Source organism: Cervus canadensis, chromosome 33, assembly GCF_019320065.1.
Source record: "Cervus canadensis isolate Bull #8, Minnesota chromosome 33, ASM1932006v1, whole genome shotgun sequence".
Taxonomy (NCBI): Eukaryota; Metazoa; Chordata; class Mammalia; order Artiodactyla; family Cervidae; genus Cervus; species Cervus canadensis.
In genome coordinates this window covers 12549228-12557782 of record NC_057418.1, presented here as the reverse complement: position 1 = coordinate 12557782, position 8555 = coordinate 12549228, and positions in this window count along the sequence as shown.

The following is an 8555-nucleotide window of genomic DNA, read 5'->3' as shown; positions in this document are numbered from 1 at the left end:
AATTAGAAAAACAGAGAGAAGTTTTTCCAATTAATTATAGCCGTGTTTGAGCAGATAAATGTGTATTACATTCTAGACAATAAGTATCTTTAACGTCTATCTAGGATACTATTTACAAATTACACAATTCCTATTTACAATTTTATCTAGTGATAAAAACTAGGTTCTGTCAGAAACCTTTTTCCTTTTCCACTCAGCTGTACCACATAACATTCTATTCTTAACTGAGATATACTTATTTTGAATGTCTACTTTGGAAGATCTCTCGTGGAGTAGAAGTGGGGGCGGGGTGAAAACTGATGGGAGAAGAAATTGTGCTGCCAGCTCCTGCAATGTGCCTTCAACTAATATCAGCTTGCTGTTTTCTCCACATGTTTTCAGCCAGCATATGGCAAAAGTATCAGTTTGCTTTCTCTTCCCTTCCTGAGTGAATTGAGGTCATCTCTTGAGTAGTCATTATTCTGTAAGGATTACTCTGTAGGATGATTTGATTTCCTATTCTCTTGTCCACTCCTATTTCCAACTATATTTACATCTCATTGATTCTCAGGAATAACGTCTTAGATCCATTCCATCTGCTCATGTACGTAATGAAGATTCAGTTTCTAAAGTGTTCTGTTCCTGAATATCAGTCTCATCCCAGCAGCTTGATTTATGGACTATATGACCTTGGCCAAGACAGTTATGTCCTTGCTGGCTTTAGCCTCCTCCTTTAGACGAAAGAGATAATTATAACTGTCCTGCTTATTAATGTGTTTGGAAAGACCACAGGAGATGCCTGGAATGTATGGATTTAATGTTTGTGGTTATGCATTAAACCTGAAAGTCCCTGACACAAACAGTAGATTGTCATTTTGAATTAGCAGATGTTTAAGGACCGCTCTGAGACAGTCATTCAGCTGGTGCTTGAGCTCCCGGACTGTCCAATAACTGTATCTTCTTCAGGCTTTCTGGTTCCCTTCTCATCAGTGAAAATTCACATTGAGCAATAAAACTTCACTTTTTGTTAATCAAGGATCACCCCCACCCCGCAAAGCAAGCCATCTGCAAGTGTTGTTGGCAAAATTGAAAAGAATGTAAAGAGAGCTAAGAAAGCGATAATTACTAGTGAGAAAAATTAAGTTTTGAATATAGAGTGGAATGTGGAATTCAGCAGTGACTAGTGACTCTGTTTTGCAAATGATTCTGCCATATTTATGCAATGTGGAGGGAAGAAAAAGTGATTAAAGAAACTATTTCAGTAAAATGCTTTAGCCAATGCAAATATGGAAATTTCTGGGAAAAAAACTATATGTTAAAATAGTTTTGTAACTTGAAGGATTCCAGATGAGTTCCGATGTATCTCTCTCAAACTGTTAAGAACCTGCTATAAAAGGAAGTGTGGGGGGAAAAAAAGGGAAGTGTGGAAATGCTGGGCATGTTACTATTGTCTCACCTAATGAGATATTGTTCCATGCAATGAGTGCTGATCACATAAAAGTTTCAAATACTTTTTTGACTTCTACATAAAAAAACTAAGCATTTTTAAAATTTACTTTAAAAAAAAGTTTTTTACTGAGGTATGGTTGATTCACAATGTTGTGTGAGTTTCAGGTGAATAGTAAATCTAGTCTGTTATACATGTATCTACTCTGTTTTACCTTTTTTTCCAAGGTAAGCCATTACAGAGCATTGAGTAGAGTTCACTCTGCTATACAGTAGGTCCTTATGAGACTAAGCATTTTAAGGCCCCAAGAACTCATAGGAGAATATGAAGTAGGTTAGATGTTGCCTGTGTTTGCTTAAAACTATTGACTACTTTCAAGGTGTCCCTGTGTGTGGGTGTGTGCTCGGTCACGTCAGTCGTGTCTGACTTTGTGCAGCCCCGTGGACTGTAGCCCGCCAGGCTCCTCTGTCCATGGGACTCTCCAGGCAACAATCCTGGAGTGGGTTGCCATGCCCTCCTCCAGGAGATCTTCCTGGCCCAGGGATTGAACCCACGGCACCTCCTGCGTTTGTGTGTATCGCAGGCAGATTCTTTACTGCTGAGCCACCCAGGAAGACCAAAGGTGTCCCTATGACTGTATAAATGTTCCTACCTTTTAATTTGTCTGTATTCCTTCTACGAATCTACTCTAAGAAAGTAGTGCAAAATATGGAGAAACACATGCATTAAAATATTTGTTGCAGTGTTTTATCCAGAGAAAAGTTACCATAAATAATCCACTTCTAAGGGGATGGTTCAGTAGTAGAGATATGAAAGGAATATTATGTAGTCACTGGAAATGATGTGTTAACAGACTTCAATGAAAAGTAGAAATGCTGTGACAAAATTTAAGAAATTCAGAAGAATCTATTGTACTGTTTGAGCTTAACCTTGTGAAGATGTGTATTGATAAAAGTCTGAATATAACTATGCCAAAGTACAGTGGTTTTTGAGCACTGGAATTATGAGTTCTTTATATCTGACATACTTTCCAGTTTTTCTATAACGTACATATCTTACACATATTTGTTGTTGTTCAGTTGCTCAGTCATGTCCGACTCTTGGCAACCCCATGGAATGCAGCACGCCAGGCTTCCCTGTCCTTCACTCTCTCCTGGAACTTGCTCAAACTCATGTCCATTGAGTCAGTGATACCATCCAACCACTTCATTCTCTGTCATCTTACATGTATAAAAGAAAGATAGCACTAAGTTGTGTCTGACTCTTGAGATCCCATGAACTGTAGCCTGCCAAGCTCCTCTGTCCGTGGGATTCTCCAGGCAAGAATACTGGAGTATGCTGCCATTTCCTTCTCCAGGGGAACTTTCTGACCCAGGAACTGAACCCAGGTATCCCGTATTGCAGGCAGATGCTTTACTGACTGAGCTACACAGGAAGCCCTTACATGTATAGTCAGGGGGAAAAACAGAAAAATCTAAAATCTATCTTTCTAAAAATTAACAATATCATCTGCAGGAATGATGTGTCATGAATAAAGGAGACACTACTCCAATGTCAAAAACTAAAGTAGTTGTTGACAATCTACAGGTCTGTAAATGTCTCTCAGCTTCCTGCCTGCCACTTATGAAATCAGACTTTCTATTAACTTTTGAATGCTACTATAGCCAATAAAACAGAAATTACTGACAATATCAAGAAAAAAATTCCAGATGCAAATTATTAGTCAAAGTAGTTATTTATTTATAAATATCTGACTATTAAATACTCGGCTTCCCAGGTGGTGCAGTGGTAAAGAATCTGCCTGCCAATTCAGGAGATTCAAGAGACGTAGGTTTGAGCCCTGGGTCAGGAAGATCCTCTGGAGGAGGAAATGGCTACCCACTCTGGTATTCTTGCCTGGGAAATTCCATGGACAGAGGAGCCTGGCAGACTACGGTCCATGGGGTCTCAAAGAGTCAGACACAGCTGAGCACACACACACCAACTAAATACTAGCTATTGAGTGTGTAAAAGCTAGGAAAATGAGAGAGAATATGTAATGTCAAATTTGCAGTACTATGGGAGAGAGAAAGTGTGAAGATGTTGAAGTCAATCAGTCATGTAGGACTCTATATGACCCCATGGATTGCAGCCCATCAGGCTTCTCTGTTCATAGAATTCTCCAGGCAAGAATAGTGGAGTGGGTAGCCATTCCCTTCTCCAGAGGATCTTCCTGACCCAGGGAATGAACCTGAGTCTCCTGTATTGCAGGCAGATTCTTTACTCTCTGAGCCACCAGGGAAGCCCTGGTGAGATAACGGGAGAGACAAGTGTGAAACAAATAATTAGTTAACCTGAAGCCAGAAAGATTAGTGGGTGTTGGTGAAACCAAGCTGAGGGCTGAATCAACACCCTAGTAATTTGGCAGAGTCGTGCGACTAACTCTGTCCATTAACAGGTGAGCAGGGGTAACATCAGCACTTCCAGACTAAAGCAGGTTCCCCTTCCCTGCCTTTTGACTGAGGAGGCCATGTGTTTTAGGGTGACAGGTTCCAGGATCATGCCCCAGTCACTGAGTCACCACATGGACAGCAGTGCCCCTGGAGAGTCACCTGGGCCCACAGCAGATTTTGCATCAATAAGAAAGAAATCTTTATTGTATTCAACTGCAGATAATGTGGGATTATTTCTAGCATAAGTCAACCTCTCCTGTCTTAAACAGGGAGTTTAAAGTAACTGATTTTTGACAATGATCAAAATTTAAACTTTAAACTGAGTTTAAAGTAACTGATGATTGAATCAAGTAAATATACTTTGTTTAGAAGAAGGGATGTGTATCTAGAAATGAGTGCTAATTACATCCACTGTAGCTGACATCATTATAACATGGCCCCCATGGGGCTGCACTTACTACTGTGTTGTAAGTTGGTGCTCACTCTCCATTTCTCAAGTCTCCCCATGACCTATGTCTGGAACATGTGTTTTCCCAGCCAAACTTGTTTCATTTCTGGTCAGCTGAGGTTCTGTTTGAAGTATACCTCATAGTAGAGTGCCACCAATCTGTAACTGACCGGTTCCACAACTCTTTCTTTGAAGATGCCTTAGTCAATGTAAAACTCACATTTTAATACTCAGCATGATGTTCCTTTGCTTCACTTTTCTCAAATCCAGATCTACTTTTCAAGCACAAAATAAACAACATAAAGAGAAGTCACAGAAAAGAAAACTACTATGTTGTAATACATGGACAATTCAACTCAGAACGGTACTCTGGGGAGCATATGGGGCATGCCACACAAATGAGTGCTGCCATAAATGCAGGGTACAGCCTGCTGAGCCAGTCATCATTGTCTAAATATATAATAATAGGTAACCTTACACAGGGTTTGCCTGTGTTAACAGGTTAGAACCAGAACAACCACGTCCACCAATCACACAAAACTGAGATCTGGAAGAACAACCTCCAATTTCAACTTTACAATGTCTTAGGACTTGCGTAACATTTCTTTCTTCATTCAGAACTTCATGTCACTTGCATCAACCTTCAGTTTAAGAAATGAGAGATCCACAGATTTTTCCCACTTGTAATATCCCCAAACCAAATAATGAGCAATAAAAACTGTGCAGTCATTTTCCGTAATGAGATGCCATTTCAGAATTGACATTTTCTCCCTTGTTTCTATAAGTTTATAAAGTACATTTGTTTATATTGTAATAGGTTTCTTTATTTGAAGAGGAGGCTCTCCACAGTTTGGAGGACCTACTAAGATTCAGCTCTGACCTGCCTGCCACAGACCAGGACTCTTGAGCCCGACAACTCCTGTGTGCAATCCTCAAGGCCCTCTGTATCTCTTCTGGTATACGGCGGGAAAGTTATACTGGGTCTAAGATATGATTTTATTTTACTTATTTATGTATTGAACTTTCTGATTCAACTTGTTTTACTAAAAATTCTTGGTAGTATTGTGTTCTCTGTTTAACCTCAAATTTACCTTATCTTGCCTTCTCATAAACATATGTCAATAAGAGAGAAAACAACATAGGATGATCAACACAGTTCCAGTAAGTCCAAGTCCATGACAGAAACCAACTCTGAGAACTTCTGTTTATGACAAAGATGGGATAACAGGGGCTAGGTTTACCCTCTTGTCTGAACAACCAAAACAAAGGAACAAAACATATGAAACAACAGATTTCAAGATACTGGGCGTCAGGAAATGAAGAGCACTGACCACTGAGAAATGGGAAACAAAGTGAATCCTGGGATTGCCTCAGCTTACAGCTTTGAGAGAGTTTTCAGGCCACAGACAACTTAGAAAAGGAGTCCTGCAGGAGCCTGGCTGACTCAAGGGGTTGAGAAGATGGAGCTAAGAGTCTGAGGAAAATAAGGAGGCTAGAGTTCATAGGACAGAGCATTGGAGGCTGCTGCGGGCAAAGACCCACTCAAAATGATTAGACCTAACAATATGTGGTGCTCACTCAGGACTGGGAACAGTGCTGTTACCACTAGCCAGAGAAAAACATCATATTAAGTACAGAGAGAAAGATAAGGATGATGGCCAATTTCTTGTAAGAAACAATGTAAGTGAGAAACCAGTGAAACAATATCTTAAACTCCCAAAAATCTGCCAACCTAGAATTCTATACCAAGCAAAAATGTCTTTTAAGAGGTAGGGTAAAATAAAAAACCTTTCAGATGTACAAAGGCTGGCGGGAAAAAATCATCACCAACAGACCTGCTCTATAAGAAATATTTTTAAGGAAGTTTTTCAGGCAAACATGAGGAAAAGGGGGAAGGGGGAGAAAGAAGTAACAAATAGAAACCAAATGGCAAAGTGACAGACTTAAACCTAACTATATCAATAATCACTTAAATGTTAACTGTTAAATTGTAGTAAATTGAATCCAAAAATATATTAAAAGGCCATCATAACGAAGAGGGGGTGTATCCCATGAATGCAACAATGGCTTAACATTTAAAAATCAATCAAAGGGGCTTCCTTGGTGGTCCAGTGGTTGAAGAGTACACCTTGCAAGGCAGGGGATATCAGTTTGACCACTGGTCCAGGAAGATCCCACTCGCCATGGAGCAACGAAGCCTGTGTGCCGCAACTACTGAGCCAGTGCTCTAGAGCCCACAGGCTGCCAACTACTGAGCCAGCGTGCTGCAACTCCTGAAGCCCTTGCACCCAGCGACCGTGCTCTGCAACGAGAAGCCACTGCAATGAGAAAGCTTGTGCGCCACAATGAAGGGTAGCTCCTGCTCTCCACAACTAGAGAAAGACCCACCCACAGCCAAAAATGAACAAACAAAATCTTCTAAAAAATCAAGTAGTCTAATTCATCATATCAAAAACTAAAAAGAAAAAACACAATAATCTAAACAAATGCAGAAAAATCATTTAACAAAAATCCAATCTTTATTCCTGAGAAAAATTCTCAGCAAGGTCACTTTCTCACCCTGAGAAAGGGGAAAAGTTCATCTAGGAAAATCTATGGCCAACATCATTCTACTTTTTTATTTTAAATTTATTTATTTTTAAATGAAGGATAATTGCTTTACAGAATTGTGTTGGTTTCTGTATGGCTAACATCATTCTTAGTAATGAAAAACAAATACTTTTGCCCTGACATCGGAAACAAGATAAGGGAATTCACCCTCATTATTTTTATCCACCACTTTACTGGAGGCTGTAAATAGTACAAAAGGTAAAGAGGAAAATAAATAAAGATACCCAGATTAGAAAGGAAGAAATAAAACTCTTATTTGAAGATAACATTATTATCTATACAGAAAATCCTATGGAATTGATTAAAAAGCTACTAGAACAAACAAATGAGTTTAGCAAGGTTTAGGACACATAATCAATATACAAAAATCAACTGAAGTTCTATTTACTAGCTGCAGTAATCAGAAAATTTAAAAAGCAATACTACTTACAATAGCTTTAAAAATGTGATATAGGCCTAAGTCTAGCAAAAGATATTAAAGACTTACACAATGAAAGGTATAAAACAATGCTGAGAGACAAATAATAGAACTCCTAAATACATGAAAGGATAATATCACATTCTTGGGTTGAATGAATCAATAGTGCCAAGATGCCAATTCAACTGATCTATAGAGTCAACACAACTACTATCAAAATCCCAGCAGGCATATTTTGTGGAAATTGAGAAGATGATATTAAAGTTTAAATGCAAAGTTTAAAGGAAATATAAAGGAACCAGAATAGCCAAAACAAGTCTGAAAAAAACGCATGAAGTTGGAGAACTCACCATATTTTAAGACCTAGCATAAATCTACAGTAATCAAGATTGTATATGTTTGATATAAAGATAACCAACTACATTAATGGAACAGAATGAAGAGTCTAGACCTACAAAAATATAGAAAACTGATTTCAACACAGATACAAAGGAAAAAGTATAATCTTTTCAACAAATATGCTAAAATACTTGGATACCCATATGTAAAAATATGAACTCCATCTATATATCTCTCCATATACAAAAATTAACTCAAATGGGATCATAGATCTAAATGCAAACCTGACAACTGTGTGACTTCTAGAAGAAAACAGGGCAAAATATTTGCAAGTTTAGGTTTAGGCAAACATTTCTTAGACATAGTCATAAAACTATAGTATATTTTTACTAGTTAAGAAATTCTGCTCCTTGAAAGATACTAGGAAAATGAGAAGCCACAGACCAAGAAAAAATATTTGCAAATCATATATTTGAAGAAAATAGGCATTCAGGTTATGTAAAGAACTCTCATAACAATCCAATTTAAAAGGGGGCAAAAGACTTGATTGAACAGGCACATCACCAAAAACACAAAGATGAAACATATTTAAAAACCCAAATATACACAGATGTAAGCACAAAAGATGTTCAATATCATTAGTCATTAGGAAAATGCAAATTAAAACCACAATGCAATACCACCACACATTTAGTAAAGTGGCTAAAACTAAAAACATCGACCATACTAGTGTTGGTGAGCATACAGAGGTATTAGAACTCTCTTACACTGCTGATGAAAACATGAAGTGGTACAAACACTTTGGATAACAGTTTGGCTGTTTCTTAAAAAGCTGAATATATACCTAACAGACGATGCAGCTATTTCACACTTAGATATTTA